The 21,291-nt window shown below is 36.9% G+C and overlaps 1 long non-coding RNA gene across 1 annotated transcript in view; it reads right to left on the bottom strand.

The window, feature by feature from the left end:
• Window positions 1-295: 295 nt before the first annotated feature.
• The window catches only part of LOC110743769, a 210,403-nt gene continuing 189,407 nt past the window's right edge, over window positions 296-21,291 (bottom strand). The window contains exons 3-4 of the long non-coding RNA XR_002523326.2: window positions 5,526-5,586; window positions 296-867 (exon numbers count right to left, since the gene is read on the bottom strand). This is a non-coding gene — a long non-coding RNA (uncharacterized LOC110743769). The remainder of the gene's footprint in view (window positions 868-5,525; window positions 5,587-21,291) is intronic.

The raw sequence follows: 21,291 nt of genomic DNA on the forward strand, positions 1-21,291 counted from the left end.
TATGGGTTTGCTGGTAAAAAATCTTTCAGAAGAGCCCACATCTTCTCTTCAGATTCCTTTCATAAACAAAAGTGTAGATGCAATCACTGATGGAATGTTCAAACTTGGATAGTCACTAGAACCTTATAACCATTACATGTAGAACTTTACTGTTTATCTATCCTGTCCCATACTTTCCTACCTCATCCTCACAAACCCAATTGAGTTCATTACCTCAATGAATGGAACCACCACATCCCAACTGCACAAATGAAAAAACATAAAATAAAATTTTAAAAAAGTAGGAGTCATTAACTTTTTCCTCAACCTCATGTTCCCAAATGCAAACAGTCATCAGATTCTGATGATTGGACCTCCAAAATACATGTTAACTTCACATTCACTTCTCTTCAACAGACATTTTAGTGAAGGCTGCAATCATTTCTGACTTTGTTTACTTGAATCTAAATTGCCATTGTTTGTAAACTACATTATTATGCTTTGTATCACTGATAAAGAAAATAAAAGCTTCCAATTAATTTATGACATGCCACTAACAGTAAGATGAATCCAGATTTAGATATAATAAAATGTGGAGGGAAAATTGCATGTCTTAAAATTAGTGAAATACAGTACTTGTCAACATCCTAACTGCTATCTCTGCATTTATTCATGCACTCTTCCAGTCCACTCACATTACATCTAGAATGTTCTTTCTATAATAGGACATGTTACTGCTTTTTGCTTAAGACACTTCAAATTATTCTCTATATACTCAGGATGAAATCTAAAACAAGCACAACACATAAGGCCCTGCTCATTTCTCCAGCTCTTGACACTCTGTTTTTCTTACTCTAAAATCCAGCCATGCATAGCAACTTCCAAGTTCTGAAAAGAAAGAAAAAAAAATGTTCTAGTCAAACTTCAGATATTTGCGCATATACTTCCCTCTGCTGCAATGATATTCTCAGCCCTCTTAACCCCTACCCAACCTTCAGGTCTCAGCTAGCTCAAATCGTCATTTCCTCCAGAAGTTCTCTTTATCTTCAAACCAGGTCTAGATGTCTCTTCTGTGTTCCCATAACACTCTATGTTTAACACACATCATACTCCACAAAAATTCCCTTTCTCTTTGTCTCTCCCTTAAGACTAGAGAGTCCTTGAGATAAGGGAAGATGCTGTAACACTATCATATCCCAAGTGCCTCACATGGTACCTGACAGCTAAATACTTGTTTAAGATTGACAACACATGAGGAACAAATGAGAGTTTACCAGCCAAACAAATACAATAAACAATAGGATTTTTTTAATGAATTCATAATTGTTTAGTTATCTTCTACCTGTCAATTGCCAAATCTCTGTAATAAATTTCTCATCAATGGGATAAATATGCTTTAAATTACAATCATATGGTATTAATCTGTTTTCACACTGCTGTAATGAACTACCTGAGACTGGGTAATTTATTTTTTAAAAAAGAGAGGTTTAATTGACTCACGGTTACACATGGCTGGGAAGGTCTCAGGAAACTTATAATCATGGCAGAAGGTGAAGCAAGGCATGTCTTACATGGCAGCAAGAGAGAGGGCAGGGGAACTGGCAAACACTTTTAAACCATCGGATCTCATGAGAGAACTAATTTACTACCACAAAAACAGCATGGGGGAAGCCATCTCCATGATCCAATCTCTTCCCACCAGATCCCTCCCTCAACACATGAGGATTACAACTAGAGATGAGATTTGGGTGGGACACAGAGCCAAACAGTATCACAAATGCTCAGCTAGCGTTAGATGCTGCTAAGTCTTTAGGGAAAATAGCCTCATGTTATAAACTGATACAATTAGGGAACAAGCTTGAAAACAAAACAATTAGAAAGAAAAGCAATGCAAGATAAGTCAAAAAGTGCCTAACTATGTGTAGCAGATTATATTCATTGTTGGCACTCAGATAAAAAAGAGACCACCAAAAACTGGAGCAGTCATAGGATTTATTGAGGATGTTCAACTTGAGCAATCTCTTGAAGGAGGGGTAGAATTTAAATTGATCACGTTTAGGAGGAACTACCTATGAGCTACCAAAAAGAGACCCAACTGTCATTTTATTCAGTGTTTCTGTTTTGGTTGATAAAGTATCTCTTTCAGAGACATTACAATCATAATCTTTGGGAAATGAATTAACTCAAGTAATTTAAAATCCATTCTTGGCTAAATTCTCAATTAGATTTATTTTGCTATCTTTTCATTCTGTCATAGATGTCCTTATTCCTGCTGCATTATGTTGTTATTCAGCTTAGAAAAAAATACAGATAAATCCTGAGGAAGTCTAAGGATACTTATTCTGAAAGTAGAGAATGTCAACAATGCTCAACAGAGTTGTACATGACGCCAGCATCTGCCTGTTTCAGCCAATGTAAGCAACCCATCAACTTCCCAGACAAAAAGTCACAGTGACCTGCATTTGAAGAGGAGTCACACTGCAGCACTTAGTCAAAATGACAAGCATGTCCCTGGTGACTTGATGTTTGAATGGCTGGCCATGGGATTGCTAGGGTGATGGCCTCTGGGTCTAATTGGAACTGCAATTGCTCCCAAAGAGCTTTTAAAGGCTGCCTCCATCTGTGTCTTCCCTCTTTCTATGTAAAATATTTTTATTTTACCAATAATATTTCAGTTAAACTAATGATACAGCATTCTGCTCTAATATTAGTTTGTCAAGCACATCACTCACTGGAAAATAGTTTTCAAAATTGGAAGGTGACCCACCACTGCCCTCTGAGCCTGAGACAGAAATAGAAGTCAGGTAAAAACCATGACCAGAAAGAAGTACCTGCAGGGATAATCAGCAGTTGTGTAGGTGAGAAAATGTATGAGGCTCCTCTTTCTGTCATGATAGCTAAAATTGTTTCTTTGTGAATATATCTCTCTCAGTTATGTATTGTTTCTGCAAGCACCCATTTTTCACACAAATTCCATTTCTATAGTCTTTGCTATGAACCTCATTATTACCAATAACTACAAATTCTTCAATATTTTAATTTCAAGTATTCTGTTTTCTAACAACCCTATTTTCCACCTCATTCCCTCTAGAAACTCAGTTTCAACAACCTCATAATGTCATTTTGCAACCCATTTATTGACTCGTTCACCTTTACCCTGTCTTTTTGACATCTTCTCTTCTTCCCTTCCTCAACTGAAATTCCATGGCCAATTATTATTATCACTTCTTTGCTTGCACTGCCTGAAAAATCTTTTTACATTTCTTTTCATAAAGGTCTGTTGAAGAAGTTCTTCAAATTCTTTTAGCTTTTGTTTGTCTGAAAATGCTCTTACTTTGGTTTTATCCAAAAAGGATCTTTTTACTGGATACAGAATTCTAGGTAGAATGATTTTACTCTTAAAATGTAAAGGTGTCATTGTGTCCCATGGCTTGCATTGCTTTTTATGTGAAGTCTATGGTAATTTATTGTTTTTCTGTACTTACTGTGTGTTTTTTGTTTTGTTTTATTTCTTTATCTTCATTATTGATTTCCAGCAATTTGACTTTGATATGCTTAGTGTGGTTCTCTTTGTGTTTATCCTGCTGATAGTTCGTTGAGTATATGGGATCTGTCAATTTATAGTTCTCATCAACTTTTGAAAATGTTAAGCCTTTGTTCATTCAAATATCTTTATGTTTCTTTCTTCTCTCCTTCCGAGACCCCATTGACATATTTTAGACTTTTTGATAATGCCCCATAGGCCACTGAGGCTGTGTTCGTTTTTTTTAGGTGTTTGGTGTCTGTGCCCTACTTTGGATAATGTATATTACAATGTCATCAAGTTCACTGATTTTTTTTTTTCCCTGACATGTTCACCTACTTTTTTGAATTTATTGACTTTTTCATTTCTGACACTGTATTTTCAGCTCTAAAATTTTCATTTGGGTCTTTTTTCCATTTCTGTTTCATTAAGTTCAGGCTTTTCTTCAAATCCTTGAGTCTCTATACCTTTTAACTTTTAATTTCACATTTCTATTATTTCTGTGTTCATTTGTGGTAGCTGATTTTTTTCTCTTGTTAATGGGTAACATTTTCTTTTTTCTTTGAATTTATGATTTTTAAAAATGATATGCTGGACATTTTGAATTTTTTGTTGAGTTCCATTTTTTTTCTTAAATAGTGCTGAACATTTTTCTATCAGGTAGATAAGTTACCTGAGAATGACCTTGATCATTTTGAGGTTTGTTTTTAAGCCTCAAAAACAAACCTGCTAGGGTTTGTCTAGTTTAGAGTATGTCTGCTAGGGTGTGTACAGTTTAGATCTATTAACATTAGGGTATGTCTAGTTTAGACATAGGGGTATGCTAGGGTATGTCTAGTTTAGACCTATTACTGTGACATGATCCTTCTTGGGTCTCCATTGAATGTCCCAGGTGTTCAGTGAGGACTCTCTGCTTTGGCTGTTTGGAACTCAAATGTCTCCCAGCCTAGCATGAGACAGGGGAACTGCTTTAGCTTAAAGCTTCCCATTTGTTCTTTTTGCAACATCATTTGTGGCTTGGTATTCAGCAAAGAAATCAAAAGGACCGTTACGCAAATTTTGAGTGTTATTTCTTTATTTGTCCTGTAAATTCTAACTACTTCCACCTCCCTCAACTCCAGTTTTTTCTTCTTAACTCAGTGCAACCACTGTATTCAGGTTGAGCTCTTCCCTGTTTCTGTGGTCCAGAAATGCCTCCAAGCAGAAAGCCAAGGAAATTGTAGGGCTCACCTCATTCGTTTCCCTTCTCTAAGGGTTACAGTTCAACACTGCCTGATGTTCAGTGTTTAAAAACAGGTGTTTCATATATTTGTTCCAGTTTTCTAGTTGTTTATGGTGAAGTCTGGTCCCAGTGTCTCTAACATGGGCATAAGCAAAAGTTTTGAGTATGTTACTTAGAGTGGGTGCCATAATTCAAAAGCTTCATGTCCTCTTCCCCAATAAAATGCTCAAGAGGAAACATGAAGAAGTTGGAATCAAACAAATCTGACCTTGAATCTTGGCACCACTACCTACTCCCTGTGTGGTTTTAAACAAGACTCAACCTCTCTGTGTTTCTGCTTTCTGTTCTCTATAATCGTGGTAACAGTAACTATCACAATGGAGGTAGATATAAAGTTTAAATAAAATGATACATATGGAGAGCTTGGCAAAGTCTTTTGCATCTAATTGTAAAATAAGAAATATGTAACCTGAAATCAAAGAGCCCTCTTTTTGGTCTTAAATTTGTCATAATTAGGGCCTTTGACAAGGTCAGCAGCCTTGTCAAAGAATAAGGCAAAACGAGAAAATAAATAAGATGGTTTTCTCACTGCTGGGAAAATCAATGTGTCTTGTGCTCTCTTCTCCAGGCCAAGACTGGAAGAATCCTGCCATCTGTGTGGTCTTTCAATCTCCATATGATGAGGAAAAGAGAGTCAGGGGCAATCCCACCTGGGCTGAAATGTAAAGGAGAGAAAGGGAGGAAGGGCGTGTTTATATCTACTTCTCCCTCTTAGCTCAGCTTCCTCTTTCTTCTACTTACGCTTCTGCCTCCTCTCTGTCTCTGCCTCTTCCTGGGATGCCTGGCAGTTCAGTCTAGCTTGCTAGAAAGGAGAAAAGGAAAGAGGCAGTCAGCTGTGTGAAGCTTGTCTTCCCTCATCTGGTAAAGTAATTAATTACCTTGTTAGTGGCATGCTATGTGGTCTAAGGAAAGACTCCGTGCCCAGGTTACAAAAGCCACTCTTGCTGAAGGCTCAATTTTACTCTCTGGAAAGGTATTTCATACATTATTTACTTATTAAAGCAAATAATAATATGTAACTTGGAATATAATTTAAAATTTGAGTATATTTTACAATGTTCTGTTTTACAGAAGGTGCTCTGTCTTCAAACACCGTCCATTCTCCCTTTCACTTCATTCACTCACCTTGGCCACTGAGGAGAAGAGCTGCAAAAAACAAGCTAAGAAAGATACATAACTTTTTAATAGATAGAATTTTCCATGAAACAGGTCCACATATTTTAGTCTACTGGATCCTGGTGAATGATAGTTATTCCCACTCTACTTAGACATATTAAGCAGGGGGCCCAAGGAACTGACACTGGCCTAGAGGATCAATGCTGTGACCCAGTAATGTCATTCAGTTGAATTATTGCTGAGTCCTGCATCCAAAAGAAAAATATTGGCTGCAACATAAAGGATGTTGGTTGCATTTGCATTTTCTTTAGTATCTAAGCATAATTTGATGCTATATCAACCTCTGCCATCTAAAAACCTCCACCCCCGATCCCCACGTTAGTATACACAGGCCTCTTCAAATATCCTCGACTTCACCTTTCTGTTCCCAATATTATTTCTATCTGAATTGATGCTGGAATCCATCTTCTTCAGTACTGGAGGTAACATGCAGCTCTGACAGTAGCAGACAAGCATGAAATTCTGAATCCTGAAATTCAGTGGAATTAGCCAGTCACTGTTATGTCAAAATTCTGCACTGTCCCAAATCAAATACTGATCCTGTGCCAGGGGATGTACTCAAATCCTGTATGGATTTCCTGTTTTAAAAAGCCATCTTGTGATAGGTTTTTCTGTTAAAAAGCCTGTTACCTGTTCCCTTCTCCCCTTTTCTCTTAGGAAACTAAAAGTAAAAAATACCTTATTTGGAGGTAGTCCCCTTCAATTGGTCTCATCTGTATACGACTGGCCTAACAAGTCAAACTAACTCTTCAATTGACAAAATGGAGCCTTCAAAACTTCTTCAAAGTAACCTCAGAAACCAGTACTCAGAACTCATTCCTAGGACTTGCAGTTTTGGATTTCTCCTACATCTCTGTTTTACTCCTTTTTCTTTTGTAAGGGTTTCTCTTCTTCTTGATGTCTTGGTGTTGAAGTGCCATATGGTTTATTACTTGATCCTCTTCTGTTCTCTATCTATGCTCACTCTTCTGCTGACTGCATTCAGTGTTGCATCCTAAATAAAATCTATGCCAACAACTCCTACACTTATATCTCTATCCCAGACATCTCTTTTGAATGCCAGAGTTATATATCCAACAGCCTACTTAACATGTCTATATAGATATCTAATTAACATCTGAAATTCAACATGCCCACAACTGAACTCATCATCTCTTTCACATCTGCTCCATCTATCACTTTTCCCATCTGAATTAATGGGATTTCTTAGGAAAAAATCTTAGGGTCATCTTTGACTCTTCCTTTCACGTCACACATCTGTCATCAGCATGTCCTATTGGTTCTGCCTTCAAAATGTAAATAGAAACATATTACTTTTCAACACCTGAATTGCCACCCACCAGATCTGCACTATCCTCTTCTCTATCTGAGACTGGTGCCATCACCTCCTGCTGGACTCTGCTGTTACCATTGCCCTCCAGTGTATACACAGCACAGTCATCAGACTAATGCTTTTCGAAGTGTTAATCAGATCATGTAATTCCTCTGCTCAGATTGCTGTGGTGGCTCCATATTTCACTTACAGTCAAAGGGAAAGTCCTTACACCACACTGAAAGATGCTATATAATTTAACTTCATCTCCAACCCACTGCCTCTCCCTCACTCTGTTCCAGCCTGTCTGTCATACTTATATGCCCATCTTAGCACTTTTTGTATCTGCCTGGAATGATCTTCCTCCATGTAGTAAACTCCCTGATCTTGTTCAAGTAATGCTCAAATGTCACTATCTTAAGGAGTCCTATTGTGAACACTTTAAAAACTCTCCACTCTAGTATTGCTAATCCCTCTTACTATGCCCACATCTCCTTTTTGCTTTCTAGCCTTTATATCCCCCAACATAGTATATCATTTGCATATTCACATGCTCCTTGCTTATCTCCTATATTCCCCTGCTGAGAATGTGGGCTCACAGGGTCAGGCATCTTTGTCCTGATGTATCTCAAGTGTCTAGAACAGTGTCTGCTCAAAAAAAAAAAAAAAAAAAAAAAAGAAAAATGTTGTGCTCAAAGGAGGTGCTGAATGAATGAATGAAACTGTACAGCAATGAAAACATGGAGCCTTTGAATACTATTGCCGAGGCAAAGGTGATTTTAAGCCCCTAGCATGTCACCCTATCATTCTACAGAGTTTATGTTACCCATTTTCCTTTCACCTTCACAGAGTTGTCAGCCTATTTGCCACCATTTGGCTCACATTGACCTTTCCTAAGCATTTGGTAAAAACATATACTCTTTCTGTCTTGGAAAAATCAGCAATCAAATGACTAATGTATATTATAAACAGTTTAATTATTTTAATTATTCACAGGAATACATTTTGTCTTACTTACCGGCATAATTGTCTTCACAGGCTGCTGGAGAGCCCCCTCCAGGCTGCCCAAAGTACTAGTTAGAATTTAACAGAACTCCTTAATCTGAGTTCTTAAGGATATAATAATAAATTTTTAAGAGAGCTCAGTATCCTACTTTGTTTGATTGTGTATTATTTCTTATCATCTGTCACTTTAAAATGCACATTGCTCTGAATAGAGTGTCGGTTCCCTGAGGGCAGGAGGAGGTTTTTCTCCTACTTGTGCCACTAATTCTTACCACAGTACACAGCACAGGTTGTAGATGCTCAGTGCATATATGTTGAATGAAAGTTAAGCCACCAAAAATAATTTGCCAAAGGCCCCCTCAGAGCACAATCTCATTCAGGAGGCAAGACACACACAGAAAGGAAACATAATATGAAATAGCCAAGCCTGGAAATACAGCAACTGTCCCTGGAGCACTAAAACTTCTCAGTTAGCTGCACGCTGCAGGGCTCCAGGCAACAGTCACGCATTCAGAAAGAATGGAGACAGATCAGAGATGCATTTTCTGCTTATGTAACCACCTTCAATATAGTAAGAAAAAGAATACAGTTAAGATGTATAATTAAGAAAAAGAGGGGAAAAGAGAATCATCTAAATATGTATTTCACTTTTTTCTGTTTCTTATCTAAAGACAGAGTTTACCAGACATGTTAATCAAAGCAACATAGGTGGTAAGTGAAGCAAATACTGACTGGAATATTATTTGGCCATAGTCCAAAAAGTATTCTTATGAATTTATTTACTATTCTTTTCAAAGCAAAGTGGCTATTTCATTCATCAATCCTTTTGTTTAAATCATGAAATCTTTGGAGAGTGACATCTAGAGAAAGAATTTTTGACTAAGATTCAGAAGTCACGAATTTTAAGTCTAATTTTGTACCTTTAAGTTGCTATGTGATTTGGGTAAGTCTCTTAACTACCGGGGGATTCAGCTTCTTAGCTATAAGTTGAGGGAATGCTCCTAGATAATTACTGAATTCTCTTCAGAGACTAAATTCAATGACAACCACTCTATAGGTCCATAATCTACCACTGTAAAGCAGGTTACAAATATAATTTTTTAAAAGAGTTAAACTCCAGGTGAAACAATATTTCCATTTATTATCTTTAGGACTTCTGTTCCTTCTCCATGTAACCAAAGGTGAAAGCAGCCTGATGAATGTAAAAGAACAATGCATCATCATTACTATGATTAAATAGAGAAAGACCCAGAGCTGGCTTGCTGCTGCAGAAATCACAAATTAAAACTTTGTTGAGGACACTCATATTCTATAGTCTTTTCCCATAGGAAGTTCCTAGTGATTATCGATCATCTCATATAGAAAGAAAAAAAAAAGACATGTTTATTTTATTTAATCTTAGTTATGTCAGTCAGTTCTTGGCTGAAAGTAAGAAAAGTAAACTCAGCTATCCAAAGGAAAAAAAGATATGAATGATGTAGAAGGCTATCATGGGCTCCCAGGACCAGACTTGGGGAGCAGACAGAAACTCAAAAGGGTTAGGAGGCTGCACAGCATAGGCAGGATTCATGTCCCACCACAGGGACGGTCTGGTCCTCGAGTTTCTCCTGTCCTGAATTTTGTAGTTTCAAAAGTGACATTTCTATAACCAAGCCATATGGGACCCAAGAGAAAAGTGGAAAGCAAAAGACCTACCTGCAGACAACAGCTACAGACAAGAGAAGAGATGAAATGTTCTGCTTTGCTCTGTCCCACCCTTTCTCCCCGGCTCTTCATTTCTCCTGCCTCGTAAACACACACTTCTGAGATAGAATCTTGGAGGGTGAAAATATCACGTGCTTTTGAAATAACAGCTCTGCCTAAGGAAAAGTATCCACTTAAACATATCTACATATGCATATATGTACACATGTACGCATACATGCACATATATGTATGTGTGTGCACTTTTATAATACAAATAAGGCATTTAGAAAACAGAGAAAAATAAAAAGGAATAATTTTAAATCATTCAAAACTTTCCAGCCAGAGATAACCACTGTCGACGTAACATTATATCATTTTGTAGTTAAAAACTCCTTTTCACATCAATGTTTGTTTATTCCACCAAACAAAATTAAGCATGACTTGAGTTTTACATTGACACACACTCAAATTTCAATAAAAATTTAAAGTGCAGTATTAAAAATATTAAGATGTCTTCTTTATCAAAACTTCTGTACAAGTTTTATTACAATGCAATGGAAGCAATCAAGCAAAATCAAATGAAACACAAATGGTTCCACTGTAAATAGCCGGCCTGGCACCCTCACCCTAACACTGTGTTAGAAAGTTGTTATGAAACACACAGTAATATAAGTTCTGACTCACTGAATTTTATCACCCAATCTACAAGGATAAGAGCCTTCCCCAAAGCAGCTGTATCTCTAACCCAGATGTTCTGTTGGCATTCTTTCTTCCTGGGCCATTTTGGTATTCACTGGCAACTTTTCTATATTCCATTTCAGTGCCAATCCACTACCAACCCAGCAACAATGTGGCATTAAACACAAATGATACCCAACAGCACTGTTTGAAAATGGAAATGAGAGTCTTCATTAATTTAGAAAATCCAGAATTACACATTAACATTTTCTATAATAATTTCTCTGCCTGATTAGGTCAGTGACTAAACAAGTACTCACTGCTATAGTATCCAGGCCATTTGCTTGATCATTTCCTCTGGTTAAAAGCAAGTATTTGTTCTTTTAAGCATTTGTTTTGCTTGGGATCCAAAAGTTAAAGAGGTAAGTTTAGATCAAAACAAGTAAGTATCTGTCCACACTGAAATCTTGGAAAAGATGATTCCCTGTGGTTCAATTGTGTGGTCCTCAGTAGCACACATGGGCTAACAGGGTTGTGGGGAGACTGTAGATGATGTTGCTGAAAGAGGCCTTGGCCCAGTTTCAACATAAGAAGTGCTGTTGTTGTTGTTTTTATCCTATCAAATGCTGACATCTTGTTCATGGACCATGTCCTTGCCAGAGCTATACTGTGAGGATATTTAAAATAAGGATATGTAAACATGGCATCTTGATCTCACTATATTTTATCTTCACTCAAATACAACCTCTTGGAACTCTTTGGAAATTCTAAAAAAAGAGATTGGGGGTCAGAGTTAAAAGAATATTATATACTGAAGTGGCAAAAAGATAAGTACTTTTTAAAATCCTCTCTGCCTTAATATATTGTCATCATATTAAAACTAATAATTCGTGATGAAGTCTACCATTGTTGGCTATAAAGGAAGCTTTTAAAATATAGAGTTTAAATAATAATTGCATACGTGTGTGTGTGTGTGTGTGTGTGTGTATATATATATATATAGAGAGAGAGAGAGAGAGGGAGGTGGGGAGAGAGAGAGAGAGAGAGAGAGAGAGAGAGGCTGCCCTTAGTGTCAGGTTTGATGTGTAATGTTCAAGGGTTATCTGTAATTCATGCTTCACAGCAAGACTGGTCTTTTTATGTCAGAAACCAAGTGCAAGATTGCCTGTTCTTAAGCAAAAATGTGCCTCTTGGCAACTGAATTTAAATTGTGTATTACTCTGCTGTAGTTCAACAACCTGATTATTTTTAGATAGAAATTTAAGGTAAAATGGCACATGGATATATTTAGAGAATACTGCAGCTGGAGTCCAGCTATCACAGAAAGCATTCTGGCATTTGCTTGGGGAAGATATAGCTTTCAAGGGGCAGGGGTTCAGTAATAGCAGGTCACTAAGAACTGCTGCAGGGAGTCACTGATTCCTGGAAGCAATGACTGGTGTCTTGACACCCTGGAAGTTTTCCCAAATGACTTGGCTAGAGTAGATAAAGCTCAATTTATGCCATTGATCGTATGTATTTTCTTTCTGATCGTGGAAGATGGGAGCAAGAAAGGACACTAGGTTTGATTTGATTTTGCAGGGAATAGAGCAACTTATTAGTCATTCAGTCAAACATCCAACAAATATTTATTGAGCATTTACAATGTACCATGCTATTAGATGCAAGAGATACAATGGTGAGGAAAAACAAACATTCCCATGTCTTCGTGAAGCTCAAGGCTTAACAGGTAGGATTAACATTAACCAGATAATCACATAAATAAGTGTAAAGTTGCCACTATGATGAATGCTGCCAATGAATAGTCTAGTGCTATCAGGGCATGCAAGAGGGGAATTTGGCATAGTCGAGATACAGCAAGGCTTCCCTGGAGAAGACACCACTGAAATCAAGTCTGAAAAGTGAGTAAAAATTAATAAATGAAAGGAATTGAGATTATTCTACGTACTCAGAACAACATGTGCCAAAGCCCTGCTGCTGAAGGAGCATGCATGTTTGGGGGACTGGTAGGTCAGTGCAGCTGAAGCAGAGAGAGAGAAGACAGGCTACTATAAGATGAGCCTGAAGAGGTAGGATGAGGTCCACCTTAGAGGAACCCGTACACCATATTGAGGCCTCATATTTTCAGCCATGTAGGCAAAATTGGGGCAAACATACTTTTAAAAGGGATAATGGATCCTTATAAAAGAAATTAAGGTCAATATATATATTCGTATGCTACTATTTTGTACAAGAAACTATGCTAGGTCTGAAGAAGTTGCCAAAGGAGTACAGCATCTATGTTCATAATGCATAAGCAGTCCAAGAATAGACAGTGAAATATATTCCATGTTGTCAGAGAACATCTTTAAATGATACAAAGATTTACTGGAGGAAGATATGTAACATGACAAGAGGGAATAGAATCTGGGGAACACTTAATAGAAAAAGGCTAATGAACAGTCAATAGAATTTCTACTAGCAGAAATGGAGAGCGTGGAGCTAGTGCTATTGACAGAGTTATCAATGTGAGCAAAACCAAACACCAAAAGTGGACCATGTCCATTGTCTTTGGGGAGAACAGTAGAAACTTCAGGGAGGTTGTATACAGGCACCACATGGAGATGGTGTAACAGAACAATGTCTTACTTTTATATTGTACCCTATACTTTCATCGAGCTCTAACTTATAATCTCGATAGATCTCCAAAATAACACTATGAAAGAAATAGGGAAGCTTTAGCAATTATCTTCATTTTACTGAAATGTAGAGAGTATAAATAATTTGTCCAAGAACACACAACTGGCAAATGATTGATCCACAATTAAAATACAGATGGCAAGTTTCCACTGCTTCACTGATTCACAAATTTCAATCATTCAGAATCCATCTTTATGACTTCACTACATCTGGATATCACTTTACAGTTATATACTTAATGTTTATCTTTTAATTGACTTACTCTTTTTCCTTAAAATTTTTTAAGAGGAAATTTTCTATCACCCCTATAAGTGGAAGTCAATATCATTTGTCAAAAGTTTAAAGGTAATCCACAAGAATAAAGATTTTTTTCAAAGCAAAACAATTTTAGATATCATTGTCTTTAAAGGAGGCTGAGACATGAATATTTACTTGGTTAAAAAGATAGTTTAGCAAGTATTAGAAAAGTGCTAAAAAAAAAAAAAATCCTGATGAGAATACAAAGAAGTGGAAACACACAAATGCTCCTGGTAGGTGGAAGTATAAGTTGGAACAACTACACTGGAGAGCAATTTGTCAAAGTTTATAGTATATATCTATAACATAAAAATATTCTTATTTTATATTATACATATAATGTTTAAATCTTTATTTATTTATTTATATGCATTATCTTTAACATAGAAATTCTACTTCTAAATATATAGCCTAGAGAAAGGATCAGTGAATTTTCTCAGCAGAAGTCTAGATAATAAGTATTTTAAACTTTGCAGGCCATAGAGTCTCTGTAGCAACTATTTATTTGTGTTGTAGTAGTACAAAAATGACCACAGATAATAAGTAAGTAAATAAGTATGACTGAACTCCAACAAAAACTTACTTATGGATACTAAAAATTTAATTTAACACAATTTTGTGTGTCATGAAAAATTCATACTATGGTTTGAATGTGTTCTCCGAAGTGTATGTGTTGGAAATTTAAGCCCCATTCCAACAGTGTTGAGAAGTGGGGCCTTTAAAAGGTAATTAGGTAATGAGGGTTCTGCCTTCATGAATGAATTAATGTTGCTATCATTGGAGTGTATTCATTATCAAAAGAGTAGGTTTGTTATAAAAGTGAGTTTGGCCCTCTCTTGCTCTCTCTCAATGTGATGTCTTCCTCCATGTTATGATATAGTAAGAAGGCCCTCACCAGATGTGGCCTCTTGACTTTGGGCTTCCCAGCCTCCAGAACCATGAGCCAAATAAATTCCTGTTCATTATAAGTTACTCAGTCTATGGTATTTTATTATAGTAGCACAAAACAAAGATAATTAGTCTTCTTTTGATCTTTTCTATCTTTTAAAAATATAAAATCCATTCTTAGCTCAATGGCTGTACAAAACAGGTGGCAGGCTGGATTGTGCCACCTGGATTTCAAATTCCATGGACTCCTGGACTTCAAATTTGACTTTGTGTCAAGCAAGTCCATCAGTATGATTTTTCCCAACAATGTGTGCTCACTTTGTGTCTCTGTGTCACATTGTGGTAATTCTTATAATTTTCAAACTTTTGCATTCTTATTATTTTTATGGTGGTTTGTGACCAGTGATCTCTGATGTTACTATTGTAAGTGTTTTTGGGTCCCAGTAGTGGTACTCATATTATACAGCAAACTTCATTAATAAAGGCTGTATATATTCTGATTGCTATACCAACCAACCATTCCCTCATCTCCCTCTCTCTCCTTGGGCCTCCCTAATCCCTGAGACACAACAATGTTGAAATTAGGCCAATGAATAACCCTGCAATGGTCTCAAGTGTTCAAGAAAGTGTTTAAGAAAAAGAAGGGGATTCACATCTCTCGTTTTGAATAAAAATCTAGAAAGAATTAGGCTTAGTTTTGAGGAAGGTATGCCAAAAGCCAAAGTAGACTGAAAACTGAGCCTCTTGCACCAAACAGCCAACTTATGAATACAAAGGAAAATTTCTGGAAAAGGGATATTCCAGTAAACACACAAATAATAAAAAGGTGAAACAACCTTATTGCTAATATGGAGAAAATTTTAGTTGTCAATAAAAGATCAAATCAACCACAACATCCTCCTAAGTCAAAGCCTAATCCAGAGCAAGACCCCTACTTCTCTTCAATTCTATCAAGGTAGAGAGAGGTTAGGAAGTTGCAGAAGAAAAGTTTGACATAGCAGAGGTTGGTTCATGAAGTTTAAGGAAAGAAACTGTCTCCATAGCATAAAAAATGCAATGGAAAGCAGCAAGTGCTGATACAGAAGCTGCAGAAAATTATCCAGATCAGGCTAAAATTATGCATGCAGGTTGCAACACTAAACAACAGATTTTCAACGGAGATGAACTCTCCTGTTAGGGTCTAACACAGGTGGTGACTTTAAGTTGAAGCCAATGATCATTTACCATTCTGCTAATCCTATTGCCCTTGAGAATTATGCTAACTCTACTTTACCATGCTTTATAGATGGAACAAGAAAGCCTGGATGACAGCTCATCTGTTGAGAGTATGGTTCGCTGAATATTTTAAGCCCATTGCTGAGATCTACTGCTTGGAAAATAATTCCTCTCAGCATACTACTGCTCATTGACAATACACTTGGTTGCCCAAGAGTTCTGTTGCGGGAAGTCAGGGACCCCGAATGGAGAAACCGGCAAAGCCATGTCAAAAGAACATAAATTGTGAAGATTTTATGGACATTTATCACTTCCCCAATCGATACTCTTGTGATTTCCTATGCCTGTATTTACTTTAATCTCTTAATCCTGTCATCATCATAAGCTGAGGATGAATGTCGCCTCAGGACCCTGTGATGATTGCGTTAACTGCACAAATTGTTTGTAGAGCATGTGTGCTTGAACAGTATGAAATCTGGGCACCTTAAGAACAGGATAACAGCGATTTTCAGGGAATGAGGGAGCTAACTTTAAAGTCTGGCTGCCTGTGGGCCAGGCGGGACAGAGCCATATTTCTCTTCTTTCAAAAGCAAATAGGAGGCATATCGCTGAGTTCTTTTTCTCAGCAAGGAACATCCCTGAGAAAAAGAATGCGTTCTGAAGGGGAGGCCTCTGAAATGGCCACTTTGGGAAAGTCTGTCTTTTACAGTTGCAGATAAGGGATGAAATAAGCCCCAGTCTCCTATAGCGCTCCCAGGCCTATTAGGATGAGGAAATTCTCACCTAATAAATTTTAGTCGGGCCATTTGTCTGCTCTCAAACCCTGTCTCCTGAAAAGATGTTGTCAATGGCAATGCTTGCCCGAAACTAAATTAGTAATTTTAATTTTGCCCAGCTCCTGTGATCTCGCCCTGCCTCCATTTGCCTTGTGATATTTTATTACCTTGTGAAGCATGTGATCTCTGTGACCCACACACTATTCATACACTCCCTCCTCTTTTGAAAATCACTAATAAAAACTAGCTGGTTTTGTGGGTTGGGCGGCATCACAGAACCTGTCAACATGTGATGTTTCCCCCAGACACCCAGCTTTAAAATTAATATCTTTTGTACTCTTTCCCTTTATTTCTCAAACTGGCCAAAACTTAGGGAAATAGAAAATAACCCATGTTGAATATCGGGGGCTGGTTTCCCCTGATAAGTTCTAATGGAGATATACAAAAAGTTGATCTTGTTTTCATGCCTGCTAACACAAGATCTGTCTGCAGTCCATGGATCAAGCATAATACAACTTCAAGTCTTATTATTTAAGAAATACATTGTGTAAGACCATAGCTGACATAGACTGTGATTCCTCTGATAGATCTGGGCAAATTCAGTTAAAATCTTCTGAAAAGGATTCACAATTCTAGATGCTATTGAGAACAATCATGATTCGCAGGAAGAGGTCAAAATATCAACATTAACAGGAGTTTGGAGGAAGTTCATTCCAACGCTCATGAATGACTTTGAGGGGTTCAAGACTTCAGTAGAAAAAGTAACTGCAGGAGTGGTGGAAATAGCAAGAAAACCAGAATTGGAAGTGGAGCCTGAAGATGTATCTGAATTGCTAAAATCTCATGATAAAACTTGAACAAATGGGGAGCTGCTTCTTAAGGAGGAGCAAAGAAAGTGGTTTCTTGAGATAACATATCAAGAATATCAAGAATAGCATCTGAGGAAGATGTTGTGAATACTGTTGAAATAACAATCAAGGTTTTAAACTATTCCATAAAGTTAGTTGATAAGCAGAAGTCAGTTTTGAGAGGACTAAATACAATTTTAAAAGAAGTTCTACTGTGGGTAAAACGCTGTCAAATAGTGTCATATACTACACAAAAATCTTTCATGAAAAGAAGAGCCAATTGATATTGAAAACTTCACTGTTGCCTTTTTTAAAAGAAATTGCCACAACCCCCACCACCCCCAACCTTCAGTAACCACCACCCTACTCATTAGAAGTCATCAACATTGAGGCAACATCCTCCACTAACAAAAAGATTACTACTTGCTGAAAGCTCAGATGATTGTTAGCATTTTTTTGCAATAAGGTATTTTAAATTAAAGTATGTCTATTTTTAGATCTAATGCTATTGCACACTTAATAGATTACAGTATAGTGTAAGTATAATTTTTAAATGCATTGGGAAACCAAACAATTCATTTGACTCTCTTTACTGTGATATTTTCCTTATTGTGATGGTCTGGAACCAAACTTGTAATATTTCCAAGGTATGCCTATAATTTATTTGGGAGGTGATCTCAGAAAAGGATGAGTGGGGAAGCGGAGATATGAGATAGGAAAAGACGGGAAACCCAAGGGTGCAGAATCAACAAATTCTCACCTTGGGATATGAGGCAAGTACTGGTGGGAAAAATACCTCAGAGTTGTCTCACAATAGGTGTAAAAACAGGTAGGGTATTTATCCACTAAATCCCTGCCTATCATTGAATGAAGGCTGCTTCAGGCTCTCTGGCATTTCAACTTGCCCTGCAAGTAAGCTGAGTGTGCTCTGAGCATACCAGAACAGACACCTTTCAGCAGAGAGCTGCAGGTGTCCACAGGAAGCAGCCTTCAGTCTGGAAAAGTGAGTGTCAAGGGTATAAGAGCAAAAACAACAGTTTCTGCTGAATTGCAAACAGTTACAAACATGAATCTGAAAATGGATGAATTGTCATTTGCTCAAAGGAATATTATACAACAGTTCCAATGGATAGTGTAGCTCTAAATTAGTCAACATCAATAAATTTCCAAATAAGATATTGAGATAAAATGGAATTTGTATCACAATAATTAATATATGTAACATTTCCATGCAATTTAAAAGAATGAAAAATATAGCAAATTTAGGAAGAGCAGGTGCATTTAGAGAATATCTAAAAGAAAAGAAAGCAAGTTACACAAAGGACCTCAGCTCTATTTCTGGTTCTTTGTTTTTTAAAAAAGCCAAACATGGAAAAATGTTAAGTATAAAAAATATGGGTGTGCATACATGAGTATTCATATTAATATTTTCATATTTCTCTTTATATGATTTATATTGAATAACAGAGAAAGTTGTAAAGAAATGGGCTAGCCTAAATCTAAGTTGTTCGTGTTAAAAATCCAAGCTTCTAGAAGAAAGTGAAGTAGGTGTGAAGAAAATGTAAAACATTGATAGTATCTGATGTGGAAGTTTTCAATGCTTATTATTTGTGAAAACATCATTAATTTTGATAGAGAAGAATAGCAAGGATATGACACATGTAAATAACTTTTCTAATAAAATAGCTGTGAGGATTAAAAAAGCAGTTGGCAAAATATCTTAAAAAGATTAAGTGCTATACAGTGTAACTAGTATAATTATTACTAAATTGCAGTGACATTATGAAATGTTCCAATGCTGGTTGTTGAATATTTATGGAAATTATTGCCTTGTCTTTTGTCAAAACAAAATAGAATTTCCTTTTTCTCCATATTTTTACTGTCATGATAGGAGGATTCTGGTTTTTGATAAAATTTTATGCCTATTTTATCATTTGGAAGTATGAAAAGCTGAAACTTTTTAAAAGACTGAATGTTGCTTGTGCTTTACACATAATTATGGCAAGAATAACAGTAAAAATATGTCTACAAACATCTAGTGCTTACAATATTCTAGCAGTGGGATAAATACTTTTCATATATAATCTCATACAGTCCTTATTACAACTTTGTTATGGAAGTTTCTGTTTTTCTTATTTTGCAGATAAGGAAAGTTAAACACCACTCAATGTAAGTGGCTTGTCGAAGAATATAAAGTTAGGACATGGAGTGGCCAGGACTTGAAATGATTGCTGTTAGCTCATTAAAAGCCTGCACCTTTAGTCACTCTGCTGTACATTGCCCCCCAAAAAGCAAAAAAAAAAAAAAAAAAAGTTAGTTAAATTCTATTATACAAAGCAACAAAGTATCAAATTTTAATATTTCTCAAAATAAATTGATCATTACTAGGTTTTAGAAATCTTTAGGGTCATAAACACTCCATTATAATGTTTTATTGTAATAAGATTTAGCCTATTTGCGATAATCCACTTTTGCAACTGAACATTCGTAATGTTTACATGTTACATTATACTATGCAGGAGGGCTAAGACAATCTAGTATACCTGTGACTGGCATGCACTTACTAGAACTTAAGGAGATTCACTTTAAGAAAACCCTCCTTTGGAATGTACATATGAATGGTGCTGCTTCTGGCAGTACATGTAACACTTCAGCACCTGGCCAGTGTTTGACCTTGCCTACTCTTGTCAAACTCAAAAACTGTTAATAGTCTCAGTGAGAAACCTGGCTGTCACCATTGTGCTAAGAACAGGTGACCAGGTGTGGGACTGACACAGCACACTTGCACAGGTTTTGTATGAGCTAGTCGTGAGCTTTGACTGCTCTCCTTGCCTCTCATCTGAGATCATGACCATTCAAGCTGTCTGGTCAAGACTCTATGAAGAACAAATGGTGTACTCTTTAGTCATTTGTGTTATGCTACTTACAACCCATAAATTATAGTAGCTTACAATATTTATTCCTTTACATGAGCAATGCAGGTCAGCTGCAGGTATGTTGGTTACATAGGTAACCAGATATGGACTTCACTGGGCTGCACTAGGTCCAGTGGGCCATCTTTGTATGTTTACTCATCCTGAGATCCAGAATTAAGGAGTGGCCACTGCCTGGAGCACGGTGTTCCCATGGTAGAGGGAAATGTTAAGGGTAAAGAGAGAAAAATCACACAAGCTCATTTAAAGCTTCTGTTCAGATGCCGCTTACTTCACATCTACAACTGTTCCACTGACCAACCCATGTCAAATGGCCATGGACAAAGCTAATGGGACGGAAAAGTATACTCCACCTATGGGGAAGATACTACAAAATTTGTGGCAAAGGGTAAATGTGAAATTTTTTAGTGGGAGAAAGGTAATAATTGGAAATCAAAAAGTTCAATTTACCAAGGTAAAAAAAAATATCAAAGGAGAAGGAATGAGAAATATATATATAAGAGAAATAAATATAATATGCACACACTAAATTATAAATACCCAAGTATTATAGTAATAAAATTTTTAAGCTATAAAATCTTCAATTTCCTAAAAGCATTGGCATCAAACTCATAATAATATTTAGGGAGAAATCTCAATGTCCCTCCCTCTTGTGTTCCCACCTGGAGGGATTTCAGCTTCTGTCATCCCCCTCGTTCACACCTCCCAGGGTAGAAGGAATAGGTGAGTTTAGAAGCATCTGTGAATGCATGACTCATGTCTTCTGGGCTCTCTCTCTTCTGAAGCATCACTGTCTAGTGGGACAGTATGTTCTACTCTATTGCTATCCTCTTTCCAAGGTAAGAGTCCTGTCCCTGTCCAGCTGTGTTGGTGACTGGATGGGTACATTTTATTTACAGAGGAATTATTAGAAATAGACAAAGAAGTCTTTTCCTCAGTTGGTTCCACCTGTAGTCAGGGAAGAGGACTGTTCTTGATTGGCTCCTTCCCAAAACTGTAGTAATAATAATGTTG

Source organism: Papio anubis, chromosome 7 (genome assembly GCF_008728515.1).
Source record: "Papio anubis isolate 15944 chromosome 7, Panubis1.0, whole genome shotgun sequence".
Classification (NCBI taxonomy): domain Eukaryota; kingdom Metazoa; phylum Chordata; class Mammalia; order Primates; family Cercopithecidae; genus Papio; species Papio anubis.